Genomic DNA, 17,242 nt, shown 5'->3' on the forward strand with positions numbered 1-17,242 from the left:
CCCTGACCTCAGGGAGCCAGGTGCTCCCTGGGTGGAGCCACGTGGAAGGCATGTACACCAGATTGGAGCTAGATGGGATGTATGTACCACAGCTTGGAGCCAAAGTGGGGTGTATGTAACCTAGGTTGGAGTTGGAGTGGGCTGTATGTACCCTAGGTTGGAGGCAGGGTGGAGTGCATATACCCCAGGTTGGAGCTGGGGTATGGTGTATGTAACCCAGGATAGAATTGCAGTGAGATGTATGTCACCCAGGTTGGAGCTAGGGTGGGGTGCACGTATCCCAGGTTGCTATACTTCCAGGGTCCCCAGCACTCAGAGTGAGCTCTGCTCTCCCTGCAGAGGTGACTCTAGTTCTTCAGCAATAGTGATCAGTGCAAGGGTTTCTTCACAGCTGTGGGCTGCCGTGGGTTATTGGGACAAGCCTGAGACAGAATCGTGGTCTCTAAGCCCAGCCCTGCCATGCTGGCTCATCTCTTGGGGATTTTGGCCTATTGATTGCTCAGCCTGCTACCTGCTCTCCTGGTCTCCGGCCTCTGGATGCCCCCTTAGCCTACTTTCTGCCACATTTCCCCCACAGGACCTTGCCCTAGCCTCCAGTCATCCTAACCTTCCACATACAAACCCCACCTTTCCTCTCCTTCCAAGCAGCTCCTAATTCTGCTGGAGGTTTCCCCTTCCTCGCAGGCCCCTCTGGGAAGCTATTTCTGAGCCACCCCGCAAGCTAGGATAGGACTTAGCAGGCACAGCACTTAGCAGGCAGGAGCTCCTTGAGAGCAGTAGAGAGAGTGGACTTCAAACTGACCTTGGCCCCCATCCCAGCACCATCATCTAGTGGGGTAGGGTGCTCAGCCTCTGAGCCCAGCTCCTCATAGTCAAATGGAGGTTGTTCCTAGTCTGCCTTGCAGACACCATGCCTGACACACCCCAGGCAGTCAACGATGCTGCTGAACAGACCTTGTTTTTCTGCCCTATTGTTGCTTCCTTTATTGAGGTCACTTGAGGTGGTCTGTCAAGGACAGCAATTGCCATTGCCTTGAAGGTTGGGGGCAATGAGTGCAAGGGCTTTGCAGACCCCTCAGGACTGGGTGCCTGGAAGGGATGCCTCCAAAGTTAGGGCTGTTCGGACCGAGGCTCTCCAAGTGCTTCTCCTCGTGTCAGAGTGGGCGTGCTAGCTGCTGGGCTGGGGCCACTGAAGACCGAGTGAAAGGATGTGAGGGAGTGATGGAAGCCCCTGCAGCTCCTCTCCAGGGGCTTTCCAGCCTGGGCCCCACCCACCCTCTCCAGCTGCAGCCCCCCCACCCGGGGACAGGTGACATGCAGGGTGCTCGCCTTGTCTCACAGTGGCCCACGTTGACATCTGCCTTTTCCTCCCTCTGGTCAGGTCCAACCACATGCAGGGACAAGAAGAGGAGTGTGGGCAAGGGCCCTGCCCTCTGTGTCCCCTCTGCAGGCTTTTCATCATGCCCACTGGAATTTCGCTGGTGAGATTTTCCTTAATGTTAAGTGTTGTGCAGTAGCAACCTGGGGTATCTGACACTGGGAATAGATTTTTTCTTTTTTTATATGGAGTCTTGCTCTGTCGCACAGGCTGGAGTGCAGTGGTGTGATCTTGGCCCCCTGCAACCTCCACCTCCCAGGTTCAAGTGATTCTCCTGTCTCAGCCTCCCGAGTAGTTGGGACTACAGGAACCCACCACCATGCCCAGTTAATTTTTGCATTTTTAGTAGAGATGGATTTTCGACATTTTGGCCTCCTTTGGTCAGGAGTTTGGTTTCGAACTCCTGACCTCCCCAAGTGCTGGGATTACAGGAGTGAGCCACCACGCCCGGCCTAGGAACAGTTTATTTTCTGATACCCACTCCTCTATACAACAAAATAATTTTTAGTAATAATCATTGAATGAAGCAAGTCATAATAATGGCCAGAAAAGAAATATATTAAAAGTTATCTTTTATTGAACTTTACGTATAATCATGCCAGTAAAGAAATAACGATAAAAAAGTAATATACGAAAAAAGTATAATGGATTAATACTTTTAAATTATGTGAATGCATTTTAAAGGGGGAAGCTACATACATATTGTAGTTTTATTTATTTATTTATTTTTATTTATTTATTTATTTATTTTGAGACAGAGTTTCGCTCTTGTTACCCAGGCTGGAGTGCAATGGTGCGATCTCGGCTCATCGCAACCTCCGCCTCCTGGGTTCAGGCAATTCTCCTGCCTCCACCTCCTGAGCAGCTGGGATTACAGGCACGCACCACCATGCCCAGCTACTTTTTTGTATTTTTAGTAGAGACGGGGTTTCACCATGTTGACCAGGATGGTCTCGATCTCTTGACCTCGTGATCCACCCGCCTCGGCCTCCCAAAGTGCTGGGATTACAGGCTTGAGCCACCGTGCCCGGCCTTGTAGTTTTAATATTTAATATGTCATTACACTTTCTATCTTCTTGATTTGTTCATTAGTTTAAAAATGAGCAATTACTAATTTAGAAGAACAAACTAGATCTTAATCATTCAAATTCAGTAAAATATTTCATGTATGAAGCCAAATTTGCACTTAAAATCAAGTTTTGTGTTTTCATCTTTACAATCACTGTGCTGTCACTGTTAAATCAAATGAACTGTTTAAACGCAAGAATCTGCCGTGCTACCAGGGGCAGGAGGCGCATGTCACGCCAAAGCCCACTCAGGAGATTCTCAGCCATCAGCCTTTGCTCTCAGAGGGAACACACTCAGCAGAGCGAGCCTCTGTAGGACTGGGAATTCTCCCAGCTGATTTCCACATGGAAGACAGTGCTTCTTAAAGGATAATCAATAAAAGGGCATTAACTTGAAGCTTCCACTTATTATTAAAGCGCAATGGCAATCACAGCAATGGTTTAGAATCTAGACCAACACGGGACTTCTTTGGGGAGTAGGATTTGCGCTCTGAAATTATGTAAACTTGCCCCTGCATGGTGATCATCATAAGCAGCCTGAGCTTTTGTCTGCGTTATTGTTACTTCTTGGAAACTCCCTACAGATGGCGCACTCCTTATTTTCTGCATCGAGGCAGACGGCTTCTTTTGCCCTGTCCTTGGTATTGGCATTTGCCCCTTCTATTACCTTTGCTAAGTGACAAGCTGGGAGGCTTTCATGTCCTTCCACACCCTCCCCTCACCCCGCCTTCAACACACTTCGGGTCCCTAGGGAAAGGGAAGAGGAGAGCACTGGGCTCTGAGCACCTGGAGGTGGAAAAGGAACAGCTCATGGGCTGTACTGGGATGAGCCCAGCCCATCCAGGGTCCTAGTGGGCAGGGTCACAGTCTATGGGGTCTATGCATGATATCCCTTCAGCAGCAGCCCAGGGAACTCCAAATCCTTCCACGGCTTCCTAGGCCCTGCAGGACCTCTTCAGCCTCCACCCTCACCCCTTCCACCACCCTTCCTCCACACTCCAGCTTCATCCCCCTGAAGGTTTCTGATGCACCGTGTTCCCCGCACCTCTCGGTCTTTGCATGTGTTCCCTTTGCCTGATTGATTTCTACTCATTTTCACAACTGAGCCACATCATTACCTCCTCCAGGCAGCCTTCCCTCGCCCCTTTCCTGTTCACTTTCCAGATATGATCTGAATTAGCTGCCCCCCTTTATGTCTGAAGGTGCCTCCTCCAGGCAGCCTTCCCTCATCCCTTTCCTGTTCACTCCCCAGATATGATCTGAATTAGATGCCCCCCTTATGTCTGCGGGGCACACACACTGTGCTGTACTGAAGGCATGCTGTCACTGTGGCCATCTCCTGGACTGGCCACTTAGCCCCAGTCCTGGTCTTGTTCACAGCTGCATACCTAGTATCCAGAACAGGGTTGGCCCAGAGCCAGTGCTCAGAAATATCTGTGAAACACGAGCGAACCACATCCCAGACTAACTCTGTGAGTCCACACACCCTTTTTCACCCTAGAAAAGAAGGAACGTCCCCTTCCCTCTCCAAATCCCAAATCCTTTTTTCTCCAGATGGCAGTTCAGCCACTCCCAGGTTTTTGACGTTGATAAACCAAGTGGGTGGGGTGGGGCAGGAGTGGGGTTGCCACCCTGTGGCGATGTAGAGACCGAAGAACCTTAGGGTGGGTACCAGGTTGGTCCTGAGGCCACCCCCAGTACAAGGCTGGCCAGGTGGGTGGTTAGAGTGGGTGCTGTCCAAGGGAGGTGAGGATGGACAGCCCACTGGGCATAGAGGTCACCTGTTAGGGACATCACTTGGGACACCTCCCAGGGCTGGGCATTTGGGAAGCCCAGCTCCCTTCAAGGCCTGTGAACTCTTCCCTCAATAAGTGGAGTCCAGCACCCATTGCTGGGCCTGGGCCAGCCTCCCTACAAGTCTAGGGCCCAGTTGGACCTCAGGGGCTGGGGAATCATGTTGGAGAGCTCTTCCCTGGAAAGGGAAATGGGCACAAGAAATGTCTGACACTGAGCCATGCAGGAGGAAAGGTTTGTAATGGGACCCATCAGAAAGACCACTCTCGGGGTGACAGGAGAACACAAGGCTGCTTGGAGACTGGGAAGGAAGGAGACAGAGAAGGTAGAGGTGTCTTTAGGGAGCAGGGCCCTGACCAGACAGCCCTACAGTTGCTGCTATCCCTCCCTACCTGGTGGCTCTGGGAGTATGAGGCACTGGGAGATTTGGCACTGCTGGTCCCGTAAACTTCCAGTCTCCTCTGCAGCAACTGATCCTGAGGAAAGGGACCCTGCAGGGATTTGCACAGTTTGGCACCTGCCACTTTTCCTCTCCAGTGTCTACCCCCTCACCCTCTATTCCTCTGTCCTCTGAACCCACTGGTGTTCAGTCTCCAAAATGGGCCTATCTCCTTCCTGCTTTCGGTCATAACCATGAAGCCTCCTCCATCTGTTTGCCTGGCCAACTCCCATTAATCCTCCAGGTCCCATCCACAGGGAGCTTTTCTGTCCCATCTCCATAGGCTGGGCTTTCCCATTCCTTATTTTTGTAGCTCCCTTCCTAGAGAGTAACATCATGAACCGCATATGTCTGTGGTTGGATTTGACTGAGCTTCAGTCTCGGCAGGTCTGTGAATGTCACCAAAAAAAGTGTGTGCCTGTTTTGATGCCCACTGTAGCTGCATTACCCTACACAATGCCTGGCAGGGGCTGAATACGTATTTGTGAAATGAAAGCATTTGCTGTCACCTTGCCTGTCATGGCTCTTGAGTCAGGGAATGGATTATGCCTGTACATCCATCAGGATCTGGTGCCTTTTCTCAGGGGCATTGTTCTTCCAGGGCCAGGCCAGCCCTGGGTCAGTGGATGCTGCGGCAGGCCTGGCCCTGCCTGGGCAGAATCCAGAAGCTACCTAGACCATAAGGAAGCTTTCCCTTCCTGGGCCTCTTTCAGCTGCAATATCCAAGATCCTCCCCACCTGCCCACCCGCCCCTAGCCAGCTCAAAACCTCAAGCTTCTGCAACTACTTTCACAAGAACCGTCCATGGTGGAGCTGCTGGCCACAGGTCTGATTAGATCTCTTTAACTGCTTAACTCCAACGGCCCCCACCGACACAGCAGGGACTGGCCAGAGCTTGGGGCCAGAGGGGCCTGCTTCTGCTCCCAGGGCTTTCTAAGAATGAGGTCCTTGGCCCTATTTTCATAAGAATACTGAGGGTGTGCAGAAGGAAGAGTTCTGGCTCAAATTGCAGTGACCCCACACAGTGCCAGAGGCTGAGGCAGGCCAGGAGTCTGTGCGCGGGTGTGCATGTGTATATGTGTACATGTGTACATGTGTGCATGTGTATATGTGTGCATGTGTATATGTATACATGTGAACATGTGTGGTCCAGAGCTGAGGACTCTCCTGACCAAGGAAGCTCTCAGTCCTCTGCCTTTAGCAAAGCTGAAGAAAATGTAGTCTGGGGACTTGTACTTGTCAGCTCCCAGAGCTGACCTGGGAGTCTGTCACCACTTCTGACTATGTGACCTGGAGCAAGAACCAAGGCCTCTCTGATCTGTTAGTAAAATCACTAAAGGACAAGCAGAAGATTGTGGGAGGGAGCCGGAGGGCTCTCTGGTGAGCACTTGGGAGGTGCACAGGTCCAGGCTAGAGGCCCAGCTGAGGGCAAGTGTCTGTCCCTTCTCTTCTCCCTCCTGCCTTGGCCTGATGTGAGAGTTTGTCCCAGGCCCTGCCCTTGGGAGCTCCTAGTCTGACCTCCTCCATCAGAGTAGGAGCTCCCAAAGGCAGGGCCTGGGACATGGGAGGGGGTTTGTGGGCTTGCAGAAGAGACAGATCTTGCTTTGGATCAATGAAGTAATGAGTGGGAAGGCTCATGGGGCACTGCCAGTATGACTGGCGCCCTCGTAGGGCGGGATTTTAGCAGGAGAGGGCACGGTTGACTGGGGCGATTCCTTGCTTCTTGCCATCTGCCAGCCCAGTGCCCTGTGCTTTACCACTCTGGCTTGAGTCCTTTTAGCAACCCTCTGAGGCAGGGGCTGCTAACTGGGACTTGTTTGATCATTGAGGCAGAGAGAAAAGAATGTGTCATGGTCTTGAAGCCAGGAAGGGGATCTCAACCTGGGACTAATTCTAAACAAAGCTCCCAGATGTGACCCAATGGAGAGCCTCCTCCTCCCACAGGTTGGGAGGATACCTCAGGCCTGAGCAGGGCAAGGCAGGCCTGGTGTACCCAGCGTGGGTACTGTTCTTGAGTGAAGTCTGACAGGCGGCGCTGGCTGCACCAATTGTACTGACTCTGCAGCTGGCCAAGAGGGGCTTCCTGGGACACCGCCTGGGTGAGGTGCGTGGGCTGGTTGCTCCTATCCTGAGGATAGAAGCGACTCAGGAGGGGAGGGAGAAGGGAAGGGGGAGGAACACAGAAAAGGCAGGGGCTGAGATGCCTGAAAGGGAGGGCTGCACCCTCCCCTCACCTCCCTTCACTGGCGCTTTTTTTTTTACAGTGATACAAGTGGGCTAGGGATGGCCATTGGCTGCTTTCAGAGGGTGAAATGCAACCAATTGACCAACACCCTCTGTCTATCCACACATTTATTCCATCCAGATTTGCAACAGAGGTTCTAAGTTAACACACTTGTGGATAATTAACATGGTTAAAAGAGTGGTTATATGAATGAGGAAACCTTTAGGTTCTGGGCCAAGAGGAAACACTATTTACATGTAATTCCCCTTTGAGCTCTCACGGAGAGGGTCACTCATCACAAAGTTGACATGAGTAAACGGAGTGGAGACCAAGGGATGTGGGGTAAACACACTTAAAGTGTTAAAGGCCTTGGATCGGCTCTCTTTCCTGTGCTAATGTTAATGAGGCGGCTGCCTTCAGCATGCCTCAATAAAACCTTTTGGCCTCCCAAAAGGTTTTAAAATACAGCCTATAACTTTTCCTAATAATTAATATCTTGCCAGCCACCCCGAGTGAATATCAACAAGCAGGACTTTGGAAAGAGATGGGACTCACTTCACCTAGGCAATTGGCCTAGATATATGTGGCCCTTATATCCAGTACCAGGGCTGAAGAGTGACCTCACATTGATGCTGGGCCCAGCAATGTGTCACAATCTGCCTGTGGTCAGGGCCCAGGCAAAAGCAGTGAAACACCACCTATTTGCTGAGCCAAGTGATATGTTACAATGCTTTTCTTGGGCAGAACCAAAAAAGGAGAATCACATCACCTTGGTGCAGTACTCAATTATGTGTCACAATGCACCCTAAGTGCAAAGCCATAGTAGAAGGTAGTCACATTGTTTACATAACAGACCTAGATATAAGACACAATTCTCTTTGTAGGCAGGATTCAGACAGATAATTCACATCACCTGGGTGATGGTCCCATTTATATATAAAAGAAGATGTAGGAACTGGGCGAGGTGGCTCATACCTGTAATTCCAGCACTTTGGGAGGCTGAGGCAGGTGAGTCGCTTGAAGTCATGAGTTCGAGACCAGCCTGTTCAACATGGTGAAATCCCATCTCTACTAAAAATACAAAAAAATTAGCCAGGCATGGTGGCACACACCTGTAATCCCAGCTACTCAGGAGGCTGAGGCAAGAGAATTGCTTGAAGCTGGGAGGTGAAGGTTGCAGTGAGTGGAGACCACACCACTGCACTCCAGCCTGGGTGACAGAAGGAGACTCTGTCTCTCTCTCTCTCTCTCTCTCTCTCTCTCTTTCTCTCTCTCTCGAAGAGGAAGAGGAAGAAGAAGAGGAGGAGGAGGAGGAAGAGGGGGAAGGGGAAAAGGTGGAAAAAGAAGAAGGAGGGTGACAGGGTAGGGGGTCAATGGTCTCCCCACTCCCCCTGCCCTATCTAAATATCTCCTACTCCCTCTCACCTGGCCTACTGCAATCTATTATCTGTAATATTAGCGGTCATTCTAATCTTATCCTGCTACTTCAGTTTACTTCCACCCCAGGACACCGTCTACACAGCTGTCCCTGAGACCTCTCTGACTCAGATGTGATCATGTTCCTCCTTGTTATAATATTTGATTTGCTCACAGCTTGAAACTCAAACTCTCAGAAGCCACCTAAAATGCTTTGTGGATAAACTCAGTGTAGAAAAACATACCTACATATGTGCATGCAACTCTAAGCATTTCATACAAGACTATAAAATATAGCCTCCATATCCCTTTCTAATCAGTATCCCCATCACCTAGGAACAGATTGCTGTTCAAAGAATTCAGAGCTTCTATGTAGGCAATATATTTCATTATTTTCATATCTTTGGTAATAAATCCTATTTCCTGAAATGCCTTTTGCTACCTTCTCAACCTAGAAGCAGTCAGAGAACCATCACTTTCCCTTTGACTCCTCCCCCCATTTCTCTTATGCAGAATTAATTATTCATTTCTCTATGTTCCAATACGGTATTTTTGGAAACAAAAGGTTTTTAGTTTTGATAATGTCTAGTTTATCTATTTTTCTTTTCTTTTTTTTTTCGTAATGCTTTTGGTTGTCATAGCTAAGAATCCATCAAAGATTCTTAGAATTGTAATTCAAGGTCATAAAGATTTAAACCAACAGTTTCTTTGAAGAGCTTTAGAGTTTTAGCTCCTATGTTTAGGTCTTTGATCCATTTTAATCTTTGTAAACCATGTGAGGTAAGGATCTAACTGCATTGTTTCACACTAGGATATCCAGTTGTCTCCCCATCTGTTTCCCATTGAATGGTCTTGCACCCTTGCTAAAGATCGGTTGACCATACACACATGAAGGTTTATTTCTGGACGTCCATTTTCTTCCAAAACAATTGGAATTATTAACTGCTTACATGTTTCAGGCATGATCCTAAGCATGAATTCATTTGCTTCTCACAACAACTGTGAAATGGGCACTATTCTCATTCCCTTTTGACAGATGAAGTGGCCAAGATACAGAGTGTTTCGCCCAAGGCCACATAAGTAACTACTAAGTGGCAGTGCCAGTGTAAGAATTTAGGGTGACTAACCTGAGAGCCCGAGATATTAGCCGTGCATGCTGTAAAGAAAAGTTAGAAATAAAAACTTCAGAATTCCACTGAAGAGTTCACTTTAAGCAAACGAGTGAAGGTCAGATTAGCCACTAAGGGTTTGAAAAGCAAAACAGGGAGGGACTTCCTCAGCAGCTTGCTTTCTGTGGAGTAGCAGCAATGGACCTGCCTTTTTTGGTTGAAACTCCTACAACTCCCCCCACCTAAGTTGATAATTTGCACTGGTTGTAAGTCGAATTTGCACTTAGTTCCTGGGGCAGTGCTGAGTGGAGCAAGCAAGGGTGGGGCCCATGCCAGAGCCTCCCACCGCTTTCCGCACAGAACCTGGGAGTGGGAAGGCTTCGGGACGGGAGGTTGCCCGGGATGTGGAAACACTCCCGGGAAGATGCGTCGTTGCCTCGGTAACCACGTCGCAGTTGCCACAGATGGCTGGTGAGGTCTTGGGCTCATAGTCGGTTCAACTCCAGGCTCCTGGGGAGTGTCTGGGCTCCGGCGACTAGGCCTAACCTCCTTTATCTTCGGGTCTGAAACTCTCTGCCTCTTTTACAGAGAGGCAGCGTTCCAGGGACTCCGCTCCTGCCACCCGTTCAACAACCCTCTACACCTGGACCCGACCTCCTCGCTTTGGAGGAAGAATATAAGTAAGAAATTCGGCGGTTGAGCTTTCCTTCTTTCTTTCATCTAAATGAGGCTGCTTACGAGTACTTTTCTGAAGACTGGCTGGATCTTCAGGACCACTCATTCTGCAGCATTCCCTTCTCGTCATCTCGTTCACTCGCCGTTTACCCTTTCTCTTTCACCTGAGTAGTTCACCTGCGTCTTAGAAGATATTTGAAGTGGGTGAAAATTTAGCCCAAGTAAACAGCAATATGCTTTTGGAAGTTATTTGAGTAGCAGGAATTGCCACGAATAGTTCTGTTTCTGGTTTAGGTTATTTCGCTTAGTAGCAAGTTCATAGGGTTTACCTTATGTAAATTTCCTTTACATTGGTTTCTAAATTGAAAGCATGCTTCCCAGTGCAATCAGAACAACCGTTCTCCTTCAGATTTTCCTTATCTGGTCTCAGTTAATTAAAGTATCTTGACAAACTTTCATTCTTGGCCTATTCCACTCATCATCCCTAAGTTTTCACACAGCAGCCAACCTCATCTTTTCATTTGATCATGCAATTCCTTTGCTTAAAACTCTACAGTGGTTTCCTGTTGCACTTTAAAAGCTCTTCCTTCCTCCTTTTTACTTGATCTTATTCCCGCTCCCATTTCCCCCCCAAACCTCTCCAGCTTAACTGGCCTTTTAGTCCGAAAACTCTTTCAGGCTTTTTTTCTGTTTCAGGCAAAAGACAATTCACACGGGCCTTCAACCTGCATTGTGAGTGGCCTTCCTTGACCATGCTACGTCGGCTCCCTTGTTGGGCTTTTTCATCATCTTACTGATTTTTCTTTCTAGTTAGCATAATTTGTTACCATAAATGCATTTGTTAATTTCCTTTTTGTCTGTCTTTTCCACTGGACTGTAAGTTCCAAGGGCAGAGACCATGTCTGTTTTATTTGCCATCGTGCATACCCTTATCAAAAAGTGTCTTTTAACAACTCCCTTTCTTTTTAACTTAATGTAAAATAAGTGGTTTAAAATTTGGAAATAGTTGGGAGTTTTTATCCGAGGGTTAAACTAGTTACTGTATGATCTACATATAATGTATATTTAAATTTAAAATTAAAGCATATTTGAAATGAAAACTGAAGAGCACTATGTTTAGATGAACCATACACCAATTTACCACAGCAAGTAGGAAGATAATCATATCTTCTCTCTGATCAAATGGGCCTATTATCCCGTTCACAAGTGTCCTTTAAGCAACTTAATCTGTTGTCATATATATTTATAAGCTGTGCATCAATCAAAATGGTTATTTCAGTATTATTATACATATATTATTAAATACCTGGATTAGGTTTCTCAGTTATTGGAGAGTATATTTTGCACCTGGCTCTGGTGCAGCGTTAGGGATAGAGTCCTGCTTAAAATAAGAAATATACAGGGACTATTTGCTAGCATGAGTTGTTTTATAAAGCGAGATAGCTAAATAGTATTACATGGTGTCCAGTTGTTACTTGTTCTGTTGTCTGTACTCTGAGTTATGCACACGTGAAGCATATGAACGGAGTGACTCTCTACACTACCTGAATCTTCTAGAGAACTTCGGTGTCAGGTAGAAGTGTAAAATGTCTGGCCACCCCTATAAGCAAGAATATGAGATTATAACAGTGTGGTATCTATTTTGCCACCGGTTTTCTCGGCATTAGTCATTAGAATGCTACTTTCCAGGGACATGAATCCAAAACCTTTTGCAATTCTGCTCCTGTTGGAGGAAAGAATCACTATTTGAGAGGATAGACTAAGGAAGATGAGAATCACTCAAGTGGATAGATTTTTCAAGCTTCATTCCTGTATTATAATACCCATAGCTAAACAATAAGATTACATGATAATTTATGAGGGTAGGGCAAGCCCCCTCATAAATCCCAGTTCCATTGGATTTACAGATTAATTTGCAGATAACAGACTTATTTATGCTATCGAATCTTCCATGAATATGATACTTCTCCATTTACAGGTTTTTTTTCTTAACCTTTAATAGTGTTTTGTTTTACTACATAAAATTCTTGCATATATAATTTGCTTCAAGATGCTGAATAGTTTTTGTTGCTATGTAAGAAGTGGACTTTTTTCTATTACATTTTCTAATTGGTTATAAATGTAGGATTTTTAGATGTTGGTGCTACATCTGTATTTACATACACACACAGATCTTCAGTCCTGCTGGACTCTCTTATTCATTCTATGATGTCCCTTGCATTTTTGATGAAGACAGTTATATGCAAATTATGATCATTTTTGCCCTTGATAATTCTCCTGCATTCTCTCCTTTTCTCTGTTTAGGACTTCCCATGTGATATGGAATAGAAAAAGTGATGGTGAGCTTCCTTACCTTGTGTATGATTCTGAGAAGCCCACTTTTAATAATCACTAATTTGAAGTTTGCTCCAGGGTTTTGGTAGATTTTTTTTTTTATGTTTAAAATTCTTCCGCTTAATTTCTTTTTTTGTTTGGTTTTTTTCTATTTTTTTGTTTTTTTTTTTCTTCCCCTTAATTTCTAATTTGAATGAGTGTTAAATGTATCAAAACTTCTTTTCCCCCAGTTAATCCAGGTGGGGGTGTTTTCTTTTCCCCTCCTCTAATGCTTTAACATACTGAACTGTGAAGGCAGCTTTCTTGTTTTCCTTCAAAGACTGCTAGGTTTGATTGGTATAATTTTTTATGTAGGTTTTTGCATCTATGAACAAAAGTGAAATGGGTGTTACACTTTTTTCTAGTTCTTGTCCTTTGATGTCAATATTATTCTGGCCAGATGAAATAAACTGAATAGTTTTCTTGTTTTGTTTCTTTTCTTGGAAGCTTCTTATAATTAGAGATCTTTTGCCCTTTGATTAAAATTGTGAATCTGTGTCAGTCTAGTGTTTTTGTCAAGGAGACTCTTTTTGTCTATGAATTTAGCTTCTTTAATGGTTACTTATCTATTTAGATGTTCTACATTTTCATAGTGATTATTTAGCGGTGTGTTTTTTAGTTTGCAAGCACATAGAGTTGTTTACTGTTGTCTGCTTTTTATTTTTCTAAGTATGTATGTGACAGGGTCCTGCTCTGTTGCCCAGGCTGGAGTGCAGTGGTGCAATTATGGCTCACTGCAGCTTTGACCTCCTGAGCTCAAGAGGTTCTCCCACCTTAGCCTCCCAAGGAGCTGGGACTACAGGCACATGCCACCATGCCAGGCTCACTTTTCTTTTTGAGGCAAAGTCTCACTCTGTTGAGGCTCAAGTTTCACAGACTGGAGTGCAATGGTGTGATCTCAGCCCACTGCAACCTTCACCTCCCAGGCTTCTGAGTAGCTGGGACTACAGGCATGTGCTAGCATGCAAGGCTAATTTTTGTATTCTGAGAAGGTGTTTCACCATGTTGCCCAGGCTGGTCTTTAACTCCTGGACTCAAATAACCTGCCTGCCTCCGCCTCCCGAGGTATCATTACTCTGATTTAGATTACAGGCATGAGCCACCATGCTCGGCTTAGTTTATTTTAAATTGCATTATGATTAGAGAATTGATAAGATACTAAGTTTTTTAAATGTATTAAGACTTATTTGCATCCAAGAGCATGTTCACTTTTTGTAGAAGTTCTGTGTGTTCTTCGTAGAAAGTATATTATGTTGGCTAATCTGTTAGATTAAACCAATTATATTTGTTATCCATTACTTTGGTTTCCTCAACTTTTTTTTTTTGTTGTTCTGGCTTTATTGGTTTCTGTTAGAAGTGTGTTAAAAATCATCAATTATAATTATAGAAAAAAATTCCTTGTAATTGTGACCATTCTTGTTTGGGAGTATCTTATTTGACTTATGTAAATCTTCTTGAATTGTTTCATTCTTATGCGGTGTCTGTTATACCTTTTTCCATCCTTTATTTTCAAACTTTGTATGCCATTTATCAGTAAGAGCATTCTTTTTATAACCAGTCTGATAATTTCTGTATGTTAATAAGTGAATTTAACTTATTTACATTATTACGTAACTTGAAGTTGTCTCAGCCACCTTATTTTTTATGTTTCCTATTTATTATGTCTTGTCTTTGGTTCTTGTCTGTCTGCTGCTGGATTGATGGGTTTTCATTATGTCTTTATTGTTACTGGTTTGGAAAGATGTTAGAATGCTTTAACTTGGTTTCCTCTGTTTTTTAAGTTAGATACTATTTTGCTCTGTTGTTTTGAATACACCCACACCCAGTTAATCACCAGGGTTATTTTTATAGTCTGTACTAATTTCGATTTAGCATGTTTTTCCATATCTTCATGATTCCTTTTTTCCAGATTCCATTTTCCTCCTTCCTGAAGTGTAGACGCTTCGTTACTTCTTTCTGTGAAAATCTAAGTCTTAAACTCTCCAGTCTCTTAGAAAATTGTTACTTTGCACTTACTCTTCCATGACAGCTTATCTCAGTGTAATTCTAGATAGCCAGTTCTTCCTTCTCAGCCCATTGTCTATTGGAAATATAAGGATAGAAAATATAATGTTAGAAAAACGTTAATGAGCCATCTGCTGTCAACTTCTTAGATAATTATGCTGGTAGACTATTTTTCTCTGTTCTTTTGAAATAATGATTTGGTAGTTTAGGGAGTACTCTCTTTATCTTTACAATTCTGTACTTTCACTGTGGTGTATTCACATGTAGATTTGTTTTCTTTATTCTTCATGAGATCCATGTCTTCAGTTTGGGAGATTCTGAGCATTAGCTCTCTAAATATTGACATTCTCTCCTCTTGGGATGTCTTTTCTTTTCATTTGGAGACAGAATCTTGCTCTGTTGCCCAGGCTGCAGTGCAATGGCAAGATCTTGACTCACTGCAACCTCCGCCTCCCGGGTTCAAGTGATTCTTATGCCTCAGCCTCCTGAGTCGCTGGGACTAGTGGCATGCAACACCACACCTGGCTTTTTTTTTTTTTTTTTTTTTGAGATGGAGTTTCGCTTTTGTTTCCCAAGCTGGAGTTCAATGGCAGAATCTCGGCTCACTGCTACCTCTGCCTTCTGGGTTCAAGTGATCCTCCTGCTTCAGCCCCCCAGGTAGCTGGGATTACAGGTGCCTGCCACCATGCCTGGCTAATTTTTGTATTTTTAGTCAAAACAGTTTCACCATGTTAGCCAGGATGGTCTCAAACTCCTGACCTCACGTGATCTGCCCCCCTCAGCCTCCCAAAGTGCTGGGATTACAGGTGTGAGTCACTGCACTCAGCCCTCTGTGGGATTTCTTTTTATAACTTCTGTTATGGTAGGTACATAACATCTGTCTTCAATGGATGTTAACCTGTCTTTTGAGTTTTTATCCCTTTGTTTTCTGTATCTCCTTGTAGGTGATTGCTTTCTATCTGTCTTCTAATTCACACATTCCTTTTTATCAGATTTCTTAATTTCAGTGACTGTGTTTTTCATTTATGTAATTTGTATTTGGATCTTTTTTAAATTCAGCATTCTTTTGTGATAAAATCTGGGTCTTGCCTAATGTTTTTTATTTCTTTGTGTTTTTTTCCAAATGGTAATTTAAAATCTTTTACAAATTGGTAATAGTATCTCTTGTTCTTATAATACAAATTTTCTCTTTCCTCACATCTGATTCTCTCTCTCAGTGGCTTATTTCTTTACACAATTTGTTATCTTTTCAAAGTCATCTTTAGCAGTTTGCTTCTGAGAAAGTTCATATATTGTAGATGAGTAATGTCCCTATAGGGTGGTTTTCAATTTACCTCTACTAGTTCAGAGTTTTCATTGTTTCCACACCAGCTTTTTCTATTTTAAAGTTTTGGCTTGATGTCCCTGTATCATCTGGATAAGATTAATCTGGACTTCCCTCTTGTTTAATTACTCACAAGAGAATCTTTTCTGCCCATGGCTCTGGTTTCATTTCTGCTCACCTAAGGTTGTGGGTAGAGTTGTTGTAGTCTGTGCTTCACAGGTTTATCCCTTCATGACTCACATGCGTCAGCTTCTAGCTTTTAAGCTGTTTTGCCTTCTGTTCCTGTTTATTGCTCTCACTTTGAATTGTTGCTTTCTTCTTAGTACCAGGGAATTTCCTTTGCCTGAGTTTGAGCTTAGCAATGTTTCCTCCATTACATTTTATCAGACATTTCTGTGGATTTAGAGAATAGTCTTCTCAGTCATCTGGGTCCATTATATTAATTGGAAACTTCCATTTAAGTCCCTGTGATTCTTGTTAGGGAAATTTGAAAAATCAGGAATTGGCACTTTTAAGACACCTTTAAGTCTTTCTTAGGTATGTTTCTTTTGACCAAGTAAACCTAAGATACAGAAATATTTCTTAAAGCTTCATACTGTTAAAGGTTATGGTACTGATCTCCTCTTTTTTTTCCCTGCAGATGGAAATTGTTTTGTGTTACTTCTGAATTACATGTCTAAGAAAAATAAGATACTTGATTTTTAAAATCCTTAACATGTCTCCTTCACATAACCTCAAAGGATCCTAGATAGTCTAGAAACGTGACATTTCAACAGCAGAAAAAGTTATATGTTTTTCAATATGTTTATTGTGGTGTTAACCTTTAAAAGTGAAGGGGGACTTAACAATAGCAACAGAGTTCAGTCCATTATGTTAATTTCAATTTATTGAATTATTGTATAGCCATTTAACATGCTTATAAAGATTACATCGAGATAGATATTCCTTTTATATCGCTGTGGGAAAACAGTATAAAATTGTGTATATGCTATAGATGAAAATTGGAAGGGAATATTAAAAATAAAAACAGTTGGATGGCAGTGGTAGGATTATGGGCAGTTTTTCCTTTAAAAACAATTTCTTTCAATAATATTGTCATTCTTGCAGTCTTAATGGAGGATCAAGTAAATAGTATTCCTATTCTTGCTAGTTTCCAAGTAGAATGAAAAAGCATAATTTAAAAAGGAGTGATAGGTAGAGATCAATATAGTCACCTTTATTTCTGAGGAAGCTTGACATTAAAGTGTGTAGCTGAAATGTGAGCCACATTGGGTCTGCTCACTAAACTCACATTTAGCTCCCCAGTTCCAGCAACACCCAAACCAGAGCAGGTCTCCCCAACACCCTGCCCACAATTAGAACAGGGCCTGTCTCTGGAGAAGCAAGGTTAGAACTTGTATTCTCTGCAGGTGGGCTAATCCCAAGAAGGTAGTGAGTGG

General features: G+C 44.2%; 1 long non-coding RNA gene across 5 annotated transcripts in view; it reads left to right on the forward strand.

Moving 5' to 3' along the window:
• The first annotated feature begins 7,795 nt into the window (after positions 1-7,795).
• Positions 7,796-17,242, forward strand: part of LOC118153702 (uncharacterized) — a 94,875-nt gene continuing 85,428 nt past the window's right edge. For 4 of the 5 annotated variants that reach the window (XR_004743159.3, XR_004743158.3, XR_004743160.3 and 1 more), the window contains exon 1: positions 9,890-10,107. This is a non-coding gene — a long non-coding RNA (uncharacterized LOC118153702). Of the gene's footprint in view, positions 7,911-9,889; positions 10,108-17,242 lie in introns of those variants that run through there. The other variant, XR_008481478.2, reaches the window with a different exon arrangement.

Source organism: Callithrix jacchus, chromosome 5 (assembly GCF_049354715.1).
Source record: "Callithrix jacchus isolate 240 chromosome 5, calJac240_pri, whole genome shotgun sequence".
Classification (NCBI taxonomy): Eukaryota; Metazoa; Chordata; class Mammalia; order Primates; family Cebidae; genus Callithrix; species Callithrix jacchus.